General features: G+C 36.6%; 1 pseudogene; it reads right to left on the bottom strand.

Moving 5' to 3' along the window:
• The window catches only part of LOC107620472 (coniferyl alcohol acyltransferase-like), a 31,268-nt pseudogene extending 16,233 nt beyond the window's left edge, over nucleotides 1-15,035 (bottom strand).
• Nucleotides 15,036-16,183: the final 1,148 nt, after the last annotated feature.

Below are 16,183 nucleotides of genomic sequence, written 5' to 3'. Positions count from 1 at the left end.
CTTGGGGAAAAAAGGGGGTCAAATAGCAAAAACTCACATCTAAGGATATTATTTTTAGGAATGGGGTCTGAGCAACCGAGTAACCAATTAGCTAGATTATCTAGAATCAAACACCCAAAACCTCCAAAATTGTTCCTATCCCTGAAGCTTGCATCACGATTCACTGAGGATATATTTGAAGGTGGAAGTTGCCATGCACTTAAATTCCTTTAAGTAATTTGAAATTGAAAAAAAAATAACGATCTGAGTGTCAAATAAGATAAACCACCTTTTTCTTGCTCCAAGGTTCACTTGCATTCAAAACTTCATTGTTTTGATCCTTCTAAACCCATCAAATTTCAGCTGGAAAAAGAAAATCATAATCCTTAAGCTGTTTGAAGGCTTTTTTCTGAAATTTAAATTGCTATCTAAGAAAAATAAATTAGATCCATGGCTTTTCCAAATTTGTGAAGTCTTTAGATAGAACCTAAGACAATGATCAATAATTTCTATTTCAAGTTGTATCTTTGGTAAAGATGAGAGTTAGACATGTCTTTTTTGTAACGGAAGACACAAATAGGTAATCCATCAGAGAGAAAAAGCCACATACATCTAATTTCAAGAATATTAGTCGCCATAACCAAAGTCAGTTATCTATAATTCGAATTCCAAAAAGAGAGAGTAAGAGAATGCTGAAATTTATTCACTGATGTTACTAATTGTATGCAAAAGTAATTACAATTAAAGAATAAAACCGCTAGTTTATGTATACAGGTTTTCTAAATTTCATGAAACAAAAGCAGAAAAAATAAATCAATTACTCTATTGTAAGCAATCTGTAAATGATTCGCAAGCAGATCAATGGTGTCTTGCTTAAGAAACTTCTTTGTTGAATTTCTCTTTCTCCTTATCACATTAATCCGATTCCTTGATTGTTTAATTAACAATTTGCTGAAAAATAAAAGGAGATAAACTGCAAAATTAAAAATCGAAATCTGCATAATTACAATCAATGAAATGTATTAAGAAGGAAGAAAAGAAGCAGAGAAATCAAAGTGCAGAACCATTTCACGATGAATTCCCAATCAAAGAGGCCGTAAAAAATTTTGGCAGATCTAATTTGGTGGCGCGAGGGGATGAGAAACAACGACGAGATGAACGATAGCTGCGGAAGATGAAGGGCGACAAGAGATTAGGGTTCATCATTCACATCACTCATACTTTCTCGTACGCAGCAACACTAATCACTCTTCCATATGGAGCATTCGATCTAAAACCTCTGCGTCGGGCTTCCATGCCGCAACTGATCTAAAAATCTTGGAGAAGAAGACGCATTACTCAGAGAGAGAGAGAAGGAGAGAGAGAGAGAGAAGAGGTAATTAACGCATTCCAGAGAAGAAGAAGAGAAATAAGAATTTTGTATACAAACCTAGAAGTGAGAACGCAGATCGCAATCGAAGCTTTGAACTCTGAAGAGGCATCACCGCAGGAGAAAACTCACTCTTGTGCACTCTACTTGCTAAGCTAGATTTGCTTAAACTAAGTTTTTCTTTAATTAATAAAAGAATATATCGGCGGTTCTAACTGCCGAAATCACAAAGCCTGCCATATTCGAAAAGGAAGTTACGACACCAACATGTACCGCCGAAAATAAAGAAAATTATGGCAATTATAAATAACCGCCCTAATAAACATGTTTTTTTAAACCAGTTTTTTTGTAGTGTCCACGGATTGCGACTAGTACTTTATGATATATAACTCTTGATATCTTGTATCTATATCTTGTGCCTCGAGTAGAGGAGTTTCGTGTGAATGTTTTGCACTTTTGAAACTCTATATTTGAACACTATTTTTTCGTCGGGCTTCTAAAATTACTATTTCTTTCTATATATATTAATGTATAAGTCTTAAAATTGTCGTGACCTCTGATTAACCTTTACTTTACGGCATGAGGTAAGACTTAAGGTAATTAGGGTGTTACATTTTTCATATAAAAATAATATAGCAAGCTAAAATATTCTTAGATATATATAGGATCAAATGGAAATTTTTTGTTCCGTAAAATCCATGGTTAAATTGAAAATTTATATTTTTCTTTAGTTTAAATAGTACTTATATAATTGCTACTAAAAATTTTTAGCAACAAAATATAAGACGGTTAATATTTAATTGTCAGTAAATATATTAGCCATTATTTTTATTATCGTTAAAAGTAAAATAATTAGTGTAACACCCTAACTACCAAAGCTCACGCTTCCGGCTGCGCTACTCTGATAGCTCAGACATTACGACAACACTTATACTATTTATTACTAAAATATGAGCCTGTTTAAAACTTTAAACCGCAACAACGCTCCCAAAAATACTTTCATCCGATAACATACATCCATAGATACCATACAACTTACAAAACTCATAAAGAGTACATCCATATATATATATATATATATATATATATATATATATATATATATATATATATATATATATATTTACAAGCATTAACCAATACAATCCCTATCCCTCTCACAGAATATATCAAGATAAAGGCGAGGTTACAATAAATAATCTACATCAATACAGAACATATCAATAACTAAATAAACTCTTCGTGACTTCTGCGCCCATATCCTGAAAGGGGAAAAATGTAGGGGGGTGAGAACATCATCCTCGAAAGGGTTCTCAGTAGAGGGTTTTTGGGAATTACTATAATAGGATACATGAAGATAACCGCACCAGTGATTAATAACCGTCTTATGCCTCTTTTCAAAAACAACAGTTTCCAATAAAAGTAAAGTCGGAAATCTTTTCGGAAAGAAGAACCGTTCAATTCTCAAAAACTCAAAAGCCTTTCAAAACGGTTTATCTATGCGGAACCAAAATAGCCTTTCATAATTTTATTCCAAACCAGAAACACAAAACCGAAATCAACCATCAGTTCATCTCATTCCAACCACGGCCCTAGGCCCAAACAATCCAACTAACAACCAATCACCACAATCCAACAAAGTCCCAGATGCAAACACAAATAGGAAGATGCAGGCACAAATAAACAATTATTGCAAGTAGGACAATTAGCAATTAATCACAAAGGCAAGCCAAGTACAATATGCACACCCAAGCAATGTCACATAGATGCATATGATGAATGCCTGTCCCTAGTGGCTGATGATATCATCTGTCGGTTATAGAGCCAACCCGACAAGTCCTGGTAGCTAACTATTGGACTGTCCCTCTGTCGCGCATCCCCAACTCGAGTTATACTCATCATAAACTTGATCATAATCATGATCCATATCCATCACCCTCACTGGTGAATATTTACGGGGGCGAGCTCATCCGGGGCTTTCACAATGCCCGGCCATACTTACGACATAGGGTCAACAGAGTATCAAGTCTCAACCTGGAGCACGTGGTGGCTAGCCACTGCTACTACCCAGGGAAACTCGTATCTCAGATAGTGGAAGTGCAACATTCACATTTATCAATGATTCAGCATAAACATGCAATCAATCTCATCCATGGATCAACATCCATCTCAGCCATCCGGCTCACGGTTCATTCCAGAACCAGCCAATATTCATATCATACACAGCCATTCCGGCTCACGGTTCAATCCAGAACCAATCAATATGTATAAACATACACAGCCATTCTGGCTCTCAACAAAACAGCACTTCCACATTCAAAATCATCAAATTCATGAAATCGGCATTTAAGCCATAAATCAATTTCTCAACTCATTTCACTTTGAAATCAAGTTTCAACTCTTTTCAGCCTTGGCTTTAAAGATCTCATTTCTCAAATCATCTCAGGCTCATAAGCCACTTTTACTCAAGGTAAATTCTCCTTTCAAAACAATGCCACTCTCGGCATCCTCTTTCCAAAACTTCCATAATCATGGCAAGTTAAAAGCCTCTTTGAGATATTCAAAATCACCCATCCAACAATGGAATTTTATAACAAAAGTTTCTCGGCAGAGTCCCAAGTCTTTAGGGGAGAATAACATAACTCATTTCTCCAAATTCATTTAAAATCATTAAAACATTGGCTTTCCGACTTGAGTAATAAAATAGGATCTAAGCCAAACCGAGTCACGTAATCATTTACTTCTTTCAAAGCCGTTTCCTTTACCTAGGCAAAACCAGCTTCAACCCCCATGATAAATTCTAAAGCATTTCAACTGTTCAAAATTGTTTTAGTCTTGCAAAAGTTCAGAATTCAAAGAGTACTTAAAACCTTTCTCAAAACATTTAAAAATGAAACTTGTCAATAGACAGTCAGGTCTTTTCAAAATCATTAAAACTCTTTAATTGAAACCCCTAAGTCAAATTCAAAGGTATAAACCCTTTTCACATTCAAATAGCTTTAAAACACAAGTTTCATCTAAATAACTTTCTCCTGAGAGAGATACAATGCCTTTCTTAAGAAGCAAGACTAAATCACAATTCCCTTTTTAATAATTCATTTCAAAAGTATGAATCATCCTTTTCTTGATAATTCAAATAAAATAGTAGAAGTCTTTAACTCATCATTCTCCAAACAACATTTCAATAAAGACTCGGATTTTATAGAAATTTCGGCAGCACCTCCCCTAAAACTTGGACTTTTGCCACCCGTTTCGGGTCCCAACTAAACCGTTTCTCATTCCTTTTCAACAATTCAAAACCAGAAATCAATTCAAAAGCAAGCTAAATCCAACAGTCGCCTCAGTGGCATATCTCAAGGAAACCATTTCAGAAATCAACTCAATATCAACCGATTTAACTCATTTCTAAAGCTTTAAAGAAACGGCTCAATAACAAATCATTTGTCCAAAACCAAGTCAATTAAAGTAAACCAGGCTGATTTCAAAAGTGCGTTCGACTTTTCACATTATCAAGATAATTAACTCAATTCAAATCAATCCTCAACGGATCAAACTCAGATTTCAAATCTTTAAAGAATCAACATCAAAACATTATATTTCACAAGCCGCACAACAATTCAGCCAAACAAGCATCCTTAACCATTCGAGACAATCAAATAACACACAAGGCAGATACAATCACCAAATACCAATTGTCTCATATCAGTATCCATATGTAATAATTCCAATACATAAAACATAGTTTTTGGAAAGCGCCCCTACCTCAAAACGCAATTCCATAATCCAAACGCGTCACAGAATCCTTTCCGCCTTAGCCCGAGATCAACAATCGAAATCCCGACAGCCAAAACCTCAGTTCCAAGCCACTTTCGCAACAGTCTCAACAACTCTAATCGCAACATACAACAACCGAAACTCAATCGTATAGCGATTAATGCCACAACCTCAGCGTATGATAACAGAACAGTAACTAAAGGACTTTCAAATCGAAAACGCTTACCGAACCAAAGGAGGAACGGCTGAACCGACACAGCAGCGGTCTCCGAACCGGCTCGACGGTAGCCCGGCAGCCACCTCAAGCGGCAGCGGCAACAAATTCCAATCACGATGACTGAAACCAACAGGCAGTGACCATAGTAACCTCGGAATTCAAAAAGGACAGAAACCCCAAATAAAACCCTTACCGGCATTGGATCTCGACGGCGGCAGAGGCGTTTTCCGGCGACGGCAGCGGGGTCTCAAGTGGCAGAAACGGCCAGAAGCTCTGGTGTGGCTCCGGCAGCCACAACCACTTCTCTAGCAGCGACACCTGCGGCGGCTTGAACCCCTTTCTGATGGCGACAGCTCCGGCGGAGGCGGCACCGGCGACACAAACGGCGGCTGGACACGGGTGGTTGGACTCCCAGCCCAGCCTAAAATCTCTCTCTTTCTTGCTCTGCTCCTGAACTCTCTCTTTCTGGCTCTGCCATACATGACAGCGGCTGACCCTGTGGCAAGGACGACGGTGGCGCAGAGAGGACGACGGCGGCTTCCAGATATGGCGTCTTCTCCCCTCCGGCCATGGCTCGCATCTCCTCCCTCTCCGGATCGCGATTCACGGCGGTGATAGCAGCGCCGTTGGGAGAAACGGCGGCAACAACAGTGCCGCCCTCCACCCGCGCTCGCACTCTCGGCTCGTGGGTCACCATGGACAGCGACGACGGTGCGGCCTCAGGGAACGGCGACGCTTCTCTTCCGCGGGCCCTTTCTCTCTCTCCGTCGTATCTCTCTTCAGCTGGCGTCGATGAAGACAACGACACGGTGACGGGCTCGGCGGCGACGCTCCTTGCGGTTCCAGCGACGAGGATGACGGCGTCTCTCTCTCTCTCCTCTCTTCCTTCTCCCTGTCGCACGCTATTCCCTCTCTCTTGATTTTGTTTCGTTTCTTCCATGGAAAAAGGGGGAAACCGTGTTTGTGTGCCACGGCTGCTACTGGGTTTTTGGGAGAGGGTTTCAGTGGCGGCTGCTAGGGCTAGAGAGGTTAAGGTGTTGAGTGAAATTAGGGTTAGGGGTAAATTGGTAATTTCACTTAAAATTGGGAATAATATAGTAATTGAAACCCAAATTAAATCCAACACTAATTATATATAGAAAGTACTATTTGCTCACCAATTTCACAAATTATTTTCAATAAAATACCCAAATCTAAAAATTAGAAATAATATAGTTAATTTCTCTATTTTCCAAAATAGCAGTATTAATATTTAAAATATTAATTATTTAATCCAAATCATATAGAAATCCTTATTATTTCACAACTTCTAACTTTATAATTTGAATATAGAAAATAATCCAATAATTATAAAATTGGATAATAATCATAACTTATCTCAAGTTCAATAAATCAAAACTTGCCTTAATTATCCTTAATAAAATAATCTCTGAAATTAAGGCTATAAATAACTATATGATTTGAGACTTGATCATAATAAGACTTTTCAAAGATTCTGGGTCTTACATTCTACCCACCTTATAAAAATTTTCGCCCTCGAAAATTGATACAAAATGAAAGAAATTCCATAACAGTTCACCCTTGAACACATTCAAGGAAGAAGCAAAATATCTCAAAATATAATCATATATACGATTTTCAAATACTTTGATTGTCATAAGCATAAGGATGTAAAGGTAGGAGTGTGATTGCAAAGCAAACGTTACAAGATAGGCTCAATGCAAAAGATAACATGGGTCAATCATATGATAGAAGGGCAAGGTATCAAAGGCTATAAAACAGGATGGAGTTAAAACGACGTGCTTAACCTCCGCACACTAATCTCATATCAACCTCAAAGTTTCAACTTTCCAACTCCATCAAGCACTTTACAAACCCCAAATTCAATCATTAGCCTGACAACCACAAACCCGTTCGCAAGGAACAAAACGCCCACAACTCATACGTTGCACACCTACCGCTTCAACTTCCGTATACACATCACGTCTTAAAGAACTCACGTATCGCGTTACTACGTCTACAACACGCACGTGATATCAAAACACTTCTCGAGTCTGCTCAGAAGGATACCAAATTTAGAACAGAGAGACAATTGTCAAGGACAATACTCATAGATTTGAAAGAATATACCCAATTCCAAATAAACAAGGATGTTCAAGCAAAGAAGTTTGCTAGAAATAAACCAATTGACCACTCCAAAGATAACCCTTGGATCCGAGAAATTCAATAGGACTAATAAGAAGAGAACCAGCGCCTTAGTTCGAAACAAATTCAAGTTAAGTCGAAGAAGTAGGAGGGTTACAGAAAGGAATATCTCAAACCCAAGACAAAGCTCACAGAACTCAAGAGCACGATTACAAATACTTTCGAATATATTGTTCATGAAAGAGTCGAAAACTTGCGAAAAACCACTTTGCAGTCTAGAAGAAAAGTTGAGCAACAAACATTCTTCAAGAGAGTAGCAAAAGTATAAATGTGGCTTTACCTCAATACAATTTCATGTTGAAGTAGATCACGTAGAGTTTTAAAAACAAAATACGCACAAGTTTGGCGAAGAGCTAAAATATTTTCTCAAATATTTTAGAAGGATAGTTAGGTGCACAACGTAACCAAAAGCAGTTCATAAAAACTCGGAAGTGATCAAATGCTTGTTCAAAAATTCCCAAAGTTCATATTCAAACAAGCGTGTATAACATTCATAGCAAGAGTGAAAGAGGAAGTTAAACTCTTTTAAAAAAGAAACTCCGAGACAAAAATTTGCTTACAATTTGGTAAAGGAAATAAGTGGTGCATTACAAACGAACCAATTTCCACTAAACAAGGAAGTTCTCCAAAACCTCATTTAAAATAGCGTATGCCAACTTTAAATTAATTTCGTCAAAATTGGACAATGGTTTTCAGTCTCAATCAAGCAACAGAAAATAAATTCCGTTTAATATCTCTTCAAAGAGAATTCAAAACTTCTTTAAAAGTTCAAAACAAGAATCCAAAAGTATACTTGAAATCACCATTTCAAAAGGATATTCAAGAATATTAGGATATACTTAAAAATAGACAAGCCATAGAAGAAAGGATCTTAAATCAAAGTAGTTCAAACAAGATCCACTAAACATGAAACATCAAACAAGTTTTAAATTGATCCAAAAGAATACAAAAGTCATAGGAAAAGACAACTCAATCATTAGTAACTTCTCAAGGATAAATCTTTGACTAAAAACTCTGGTAGAGGCAATGAGAAGATAAACAATGCACTATTTTGAAACGAATCAAACTGACTCATATAAGAAAGATTCACCAGAGAAAGGACAAACTAAGATCAATGGTAATATTCACAAGATGTAAAAGGTTAGTTAAGAACAGAATCACGTATGACGTTCATAGAGATGAAAAGCTTAAGAAGGAACGATTCCGTTCATAAGAATAAAGCTATGAATCCAACATTTTCAAAAGAACAACAATGGCATAACCCATTAGTATGCTAAATCAAACTCAAATCAAAATGAATTAAGTAAAGTTTGTCAAATGAAACCCAACCGGAACAAAAGCGAAAAATCCTTTCTTTCCGGAATTCTGAAAATACCCAAATACATAATCAAATGAAGATGTACATTGGAGCTATAATAGAATTACTGGAAAGTCAATTTAAAGCAAGTGCAGTTCCATAAGCCAGTAAAAGTACAGGCGAGGTATCAAAAATAAGTGGTTGTTAAACTATGTAAGAAATCTTCAAAATTTCACATATAGATAAGTATACATCTATTCAACAGCAATTTTCATAAAAATCTCAAATTTAGCTGTAATCACTGTCAAATAAGAGAAAAACTGAATCAACAATTTCTCAGAGTGGACTCAAAACCCAGAGTTAAAAGGCACAACACATTAAGACAAGTTCAAAGCTATATTAAGGAACACGTGAATAAAAAAGAACTCAAACAGAGAAAGGTAGATACAACAAGGATTTCAACCAAGCATAGGCACTTAAAATCAAACAAGAATGCATATGAATAGAGAAATAGAGTTGAAAACGCAAGCTACTTTTCAAGAGGATTAACAAACAAGAACTTCAAATTAGGACATGAAGGAGCAGGTCGACTCGAACAGAATTCAAGACACACAACTGAATAGCCTCGAGAAATAGTTTCTAACGTTCCCAAAACTCGCGATTCGCTTTACTCGAAACTCATATATCATCTATGATAACCTATCAGTGCTTCCATATACATAATTTACTAGTATTAAGCTGGCCAAACTTAATACCAAGAATTATGCAATGCAAGACTAACAGCGTTAATCAATAGATCGTCATGTGCATAAAGCTCTAATTCTCGTCATTCGACAAGACCTATTACATGACAAACGCTCAGAGCATGCAACTGAAGCATAGTCAGTCCATTCCTCAGGCTCTACAGGAAGAACTGTTCTGATACCATAATGTAACACCCTAACTACCAAAGCTCACGCTTCCGGCTGCGCTACTCTGATAGCTCGGACATTACGACAACACTTATACTATTTATTACTAAAATATGAGCCTGTTTAAAACTTTAAACCGCAACATCGCTCCCAAAAATACTTTCATCCTATATATATATATATATATATATACAAACATATTTACAAGCATTAACCAATACAATCCCTATCCCTCTCACAGAATATATCAAGATAAAGGCGAGGGTACAATAAATAATCTACATCAATACAGAACATATCAATAACTAAATAAACTCTTCGTGACTTCTGCGCCCATATCCTGAAAGGGAAAAAATGTAGGGGGTGAGAACATCATCCTCGAAATGGTTCTCACTAGAGGGTTTTTGGGAATTACTGTAATAGGATACGTGAAGATAACCGCACCAGTGATTAATAACCGTCTTATGCCTCTTTTAAAAAACAACAGTTTCCAATAAAAGTAAAGTCGGAAATCTTTTCGGAAAGAAGAACCGTTCAATTCTCAAAAAATCAAAAGCCTTTCAAAATGGTTTATCTATGCGGAACCAAAATAGCCTTTCATAATTTTATTCCAAACCAGAAACACAAAACCGAAATCAACCATCAGTTCATCTCATTCCAACCACGGCCCTAGGCCCAAACAATCCAACCAACAACCAATCACCACAATCCAACAGAGTCCCAGATGCAAACACAAATAGGAAGATGCAGGCACAAACAAACAGTTATTGCAAGTAGGACAATTAGCAATTAATCACAAAGGTAAGCCAAGTACAATATGCACACCCAAGCAATGTCACATAGATGCATATGATGAATGCCTGTCCCTAGTGGCTGATGATATCATCTGTCGGTTATAGAGCCAACCCGACAAGTCCTGGTAGCTAACTATTGGACTGTCCCTCTGTCGCGCATCCCCAACTCGAGTTATACTCATCATAAACTTGATCATAATCATGATCCATATCCATCATCCTCACTGGTGAATATTTACGGGGGCGAGCTCATCCGAGGCTTTCACAGTGCCCGGCCACACTTACGACATAGGGTCAACAGAGTATCAAGTCTCAACCTGGAGCACGTGGTGGCTAGCCACTGCTACTACCCAGGGAAACTCGTATCTCAGATAGTGGAAGTGCAACATTCACATTTATCAATGATTCAGCATAAACATGCAATCAATCTCATCCATGGATCAACATCCATCTCAGCCATCCGGCTCACGGTTCATTCCAGAACCAGCCAATATTCATATCATACACAGCCATTTCGGCTCACGGTTCAATCCAGAACCAATCAATATGTATAAACATACACAGCCATTCCGGCTCTCAACAAAACAGCACTTCCACATTCAAAATCATCAAATTCATGAAATCGGCATTTAAGCCATAAATAATTTTCTCAACTCATTTCACTTTGAAATCAAGTTTCAACTCTTTTCAGCCTTGGCTTTAAAGATCTCATTTCTCAAACCATCTCATGCTCATAAGCCAATTTTACTCAAGGTAAATTCTCCTTTCAAAACAATGCCACTCTCGGCATCCTCTTTCCAAAACTTCCATAATCATGGCAAGTTAAAAGCCTCTTTGAGATATTCAAAATCACCCATCCAACAATGGAATTTTATAACAAAAGTTTCTCGGCAGAGTCCCAAGTCTTTAGGGGAGAATAACATAACTCATTTCTCCAAATTCATTTAAAATCATTAAAACATTGGCTTTCCGACTTGAGTAATAAAATAGGATCTAAGCCAAACCGAGTCACGTAATCATTTACTTCTTTCAAAGCCGTTTCCTTTACCTAGGCAAAACCAGCTTCAACCCCCATGATAAATTCTAAAGCATTTCAACTGTTCAAAATTGTTTTAGTCTTGCAAAAGTTCAGAATTCAAAGAGTACTTAAAACCTTTCTCAAAACATTTAAAAATGAAACTTGTCAATAGACAGTCAGGTCTTTTCAAAATCATTAAAACTCTTTAATTGAAACCCCCAAGTCAAATTCAAAGGTATAAACCCTTTTCACATTCAAATAGATTTAAAACACAAGTTTCATCTAAATAACTTTCTCTTGAGAGAGATACAATGCCTTTCTTAAGAAGCAAGACTAAATCACAATTCCCTCTTTAATAATTCATTTCAAAAGTATGAATCATCCTTTTTTTGATAATTCAAATAAAATAGTAGAAGTCTTTAACTCATCATTCTCCAAACAACATTTCAATAAAGATTCGGATTTTATAGAAATTTCGGCAGCACCTCCCCTAAAACTTGGACTTTTGCCACCCGTTTCGGGTTCCAACTAAACCGTTTCTCATTCCTTTTAAACAGTTCAAAACCAGAAATCAATTCAAAAGCAAGCTAAATCTAACAGTCGCCTCAGTGGCATATCTCAGGGAAACCATTTCAGAAATCAACTCAATATCAACCGATTTAACTCATTTCTAAAGCTTTAAAGAAACGGCTCAATAACAAATCATTTGTCCAAAACCAAGTCAATTAAAGTAAACCAGGCTGATTTCAAAAGTGTGTTCGACTTTTCACATTATCAAGATAATTAACTCAATTCAAATCAATCCTCAACGAATCAAACTCAGATTTCAAATCTTTAAAGAATCAACATCAAAACATTATATTTCACAAGCCGCACAACAATTCAGCCAAACAAGCATCCTTAACCATTCGAGACCATCAAATAACACACAAGGCAGATACAATCACCAAATACCAATTGTCTCATATCAGTATCCATATGTAATAATTCCAATACATAAAACATAGTTTTTGGAAAGCGCCCCTACCTCAAAACACAATTCCATAATCCAAACGCGTCACAGAATCCTTTCCGCCTCAGCCCGAGATCAACAATCGAAATCCCGGCAGCCAAAACTTCGGTTCCAAGCCACTTTCGCAACAGTCTCAACAACTCAAATCGCAACATACAACAACCGAAACTCAATCGTATAGTGATTAATGCCACAACCTCAGCGTATGATAACAAAACAGTAAATAAAGGACTTTCAAATCGAAAACGCTTACCGAACCGAAGGAGGAACGGCTGAACCGACACAGCAGCGGTCTCCGAACCGGCTCGGCGGTAGTCCGACAGCCACCTCAAGCGGCAGCGACGACAAATTCCAATCACGATGACTGAAACCAACAGGCAGTGACCATAGTAACCTCGGAATTCAAAAAGGACAGAAACCCCAAATAAAACCCTTACCGGCATTGGATCTCGACGGCGGCAGAGGCATTTTCCGTCGACGGCAGCGGGGTCTCAAGTGGCAGAAACGGCCAGAAGCTCCGGTGTGGCTCCGGCAGCCACAACCACTTCTCCGGCAGCGACACCTGCGGCGGCCTGAACCCCTTTCTGATGGTGATAGCTCCGGCGGAGGCGGCACCGGCGACACAAACGGCAGCTGGACACGATGGTTGGACTCCCAGCCCAGCCTAAAATCTCTCTCTTTCTTGCTCTGCTCCTGAACTCTCTCTTTCTGGCTCTGCCATACATGACAGCGGCTGACCCTGTGGCAAGGACGACGGTGGCGCAGAGAGGACGACGGCGGCTTCCAGATATGGCGTCTTCTCCCCTCCGGCCATGGCTCGCATCTCCTCCCTCTCCGGATCGCGATTCACGGCGGTGATAGCAGCGCCGTTGGGAGAAACGGCGGCAACAACAGTGCCGCCCTCCACCCGCGCTCGCACTCTCGGCTCGTAGGTCACCATGGACAGCGACGACGGTGCGGCCTCAGGGAACGGCGACGCTTCTCTTCCGCGGGCCCTTTCTCTCTCTCCATCGCATCTCTCTTCAGCTGGCGTCGATGAAGACAACGACACGGTGACGGGCTCGGCGGCGACGCTCCTTGCGGTTCCGGCGACGAGGATGACGGCGTCTCTCTCTCTCTCCTCTCTTCCTTCTCCCTGTCGCACGCTATTCCCTTTCTCTTGATTTTGTTTCGTTTCTTCCATGGGAAAAGGGAAAAACCGTGTTTGTGTGCCACGGCTGCTACTGGGTTTTTGGGAGAGGGTTTCAGTGGCGGCTGCTAGGGCTAGAGAGGTTAAGGTGTTGAGTGAAATTAGGGTTAGGGGTAAATTGGTAATTTCACTTAAAATTGGGAATAATATAGTAATTGAAACCTAAATTAAATCCAACACTAATTATATATAGAAAATACTATTTGCTCACCAATTTCACAAATTATTTTCAATAAAATACCCAAATCTAAAAATTAGAAATAATATAGTTAATTTCTCTATTTTCCAAAATAGCAGTATTAATATTTAAAATATTAATTATTTAATCCAAATCATATAGAAATCCTTATTATTTCACAACTACCAACTTTATAATTTGAATATAGAAAATAATCCAATAATTATAAAATTGGATAATAATCATAACTTATCTCAAGTTCAATAAATCAAAACTTGCCTTAATTATCCTTAATAAAATAATCTCTGAAATTAAGGCTATAAATAACTATATGATTTGAGACTTGATCATAATAAGACTTTTCAAAGATTTGGTCTTACAATTAGTCGCTAAAAGTAATTTTTTTAATAGTACTGTCTTATCAAATCAATACAAATAATTAATTTAATTTTTATTAAACTCGTTATTTAAAAGAATTATTTAAATATATAAATCTGATTTGTTGATTATATTGATTTTTTTTTACACTGTTAAGACATTAAATCAAACTCTTCAAAATAACAATTTTTTTAATAAACATATACAATAATGAAGGATATTTTAGAATAAAAAAATATATATCAAATCTCTCTAAATTAAAATAGACATATACCTGAACAGCAAGGATGCCATGCTTCTTGTTTGGAGCAAACTTGCCTTCAATGGATTCATCAGGGTTATACAGGTTAAGACTGTGGAGATCAACATCAGCCTCAGCCTCAATAAAAAAAATCAACCCCTCGGTTATTGCAAAGAATCTGATCAGGTTCACCCATGGAGTTTTGCACCACCTCACCAGCAAATACATAATAGGAAACCAAAGCCTCAGATCGACAATGCATTCTTAAGGAACCCCACCATTGATCCAAAGCTCATTGTTGTTGTGTTGTTACTATTATCATAGCAAAAGAAAACACCAACATCAAGTGGTGGAAGAAGAAGGTCAAGGTTTGAGAGTGGTAGCCAATGGTCTTGCATGGGAAGCATGGCTGCTACCACTTTCTCTTTTGTTACTTTTACTTTGAATCCTTCTTCCTTGTTTCCAATACCCATTATTTTATGTGAATTGGATAGCAAGATAGGGAATGGTAAAAAACTCAACACTAACAAGCCAACTTTGTATTGGTTTGTGTATTTATTGTTGATTAATGATTAACAAATTAGCAAGATTGCTTGGGTTATATATAGATAGTAGTAGTGGATATAGATACATATATAAATAAGATAAATTAATTAATATTTTAATATTATATTATTTGATATTTAATTTTTGTCTAATTTATTTTTATAATAAATTTTAATTATTTAAAAATAATTTATTTTATATTTTTAAATTAAATATTAATTTTTAATTTTTTTAATGTTAAATACTATTTTTTAAGCACTATAATAATTACGTATAATATAAGATTCGTATATATGCATGCATGTGGAGTACGTACAGTGATGAGAAGCTTCTCTAATTACTGTTTTATTCTTTGTACTGACTATTCATTACAGCTTAATATTTATCATAATTATTATTATATTATCATATCACCTAAACAAACGTTCAATACTTATATAGAAAGGTATACTATAACTCGGTCAATTATATTCCAATGCCTATACCTCTAAATAAATAAAATAAAATTTTCTTTGAAGTTCTAAAATTTTATTTTTCTTTTTCTATTATTGTTATTACAGTTACAAATTACATAAGAAGATAATATTAGTTTCTAAAATTGAATATAATTAAATCCTTACAATTTTATAGTATATTAATATGACATCAGATTCAATATTAATGCTGTGTTATATTAAATATTATAAATTTCACATTTTAAAAATTTAATGTATTATTTCGTCAATAATAAATATAAAGCTAACTTCGGAGAATTGGGAACATACATATGGAATAAGGCCACCATTCAAATAAAGATCCCAAAAATAACTTTATGGTAAAGACATCTACGTAGAAAACCTAAACCATACATTCTAAAACCACACTTTTTACTTAAAACCATAATTTTTCACAAAGAAAACGGCACCTAATGGAAAAAAGTAAATTAGAAGATTTAAGAGAAGAAATAATTAAATTATCAAAATTAATAGATCAAAAACTAATGATTTTAACTAATGTTAACTGTAATGACACTGAATTCTTAAAATCAATACAAAATGATTTTTCTCAAAATCTTTATTTTACTATAAGTTTTATT

Source organism: Arachis ipaensis, chromosome B10, assembly GCF_059453495.1.
Source record: "Arachis ipaensis isolate K30076 ecotype BB chromosome B10, ASM5945349v1, whole genome shotgun sequence".
NCBI classification, from domain to species: Eukaryota; Viridiplantae; Streptophyta; class Magnoliopsida; order Fabales; family Fabaceae; genus Arachis; species Arachis ipaensis.
Note: the sequence above shows the minus strand (reverse complement) of the source record. Positions and strands in the feature narration are given on the sequence as shown.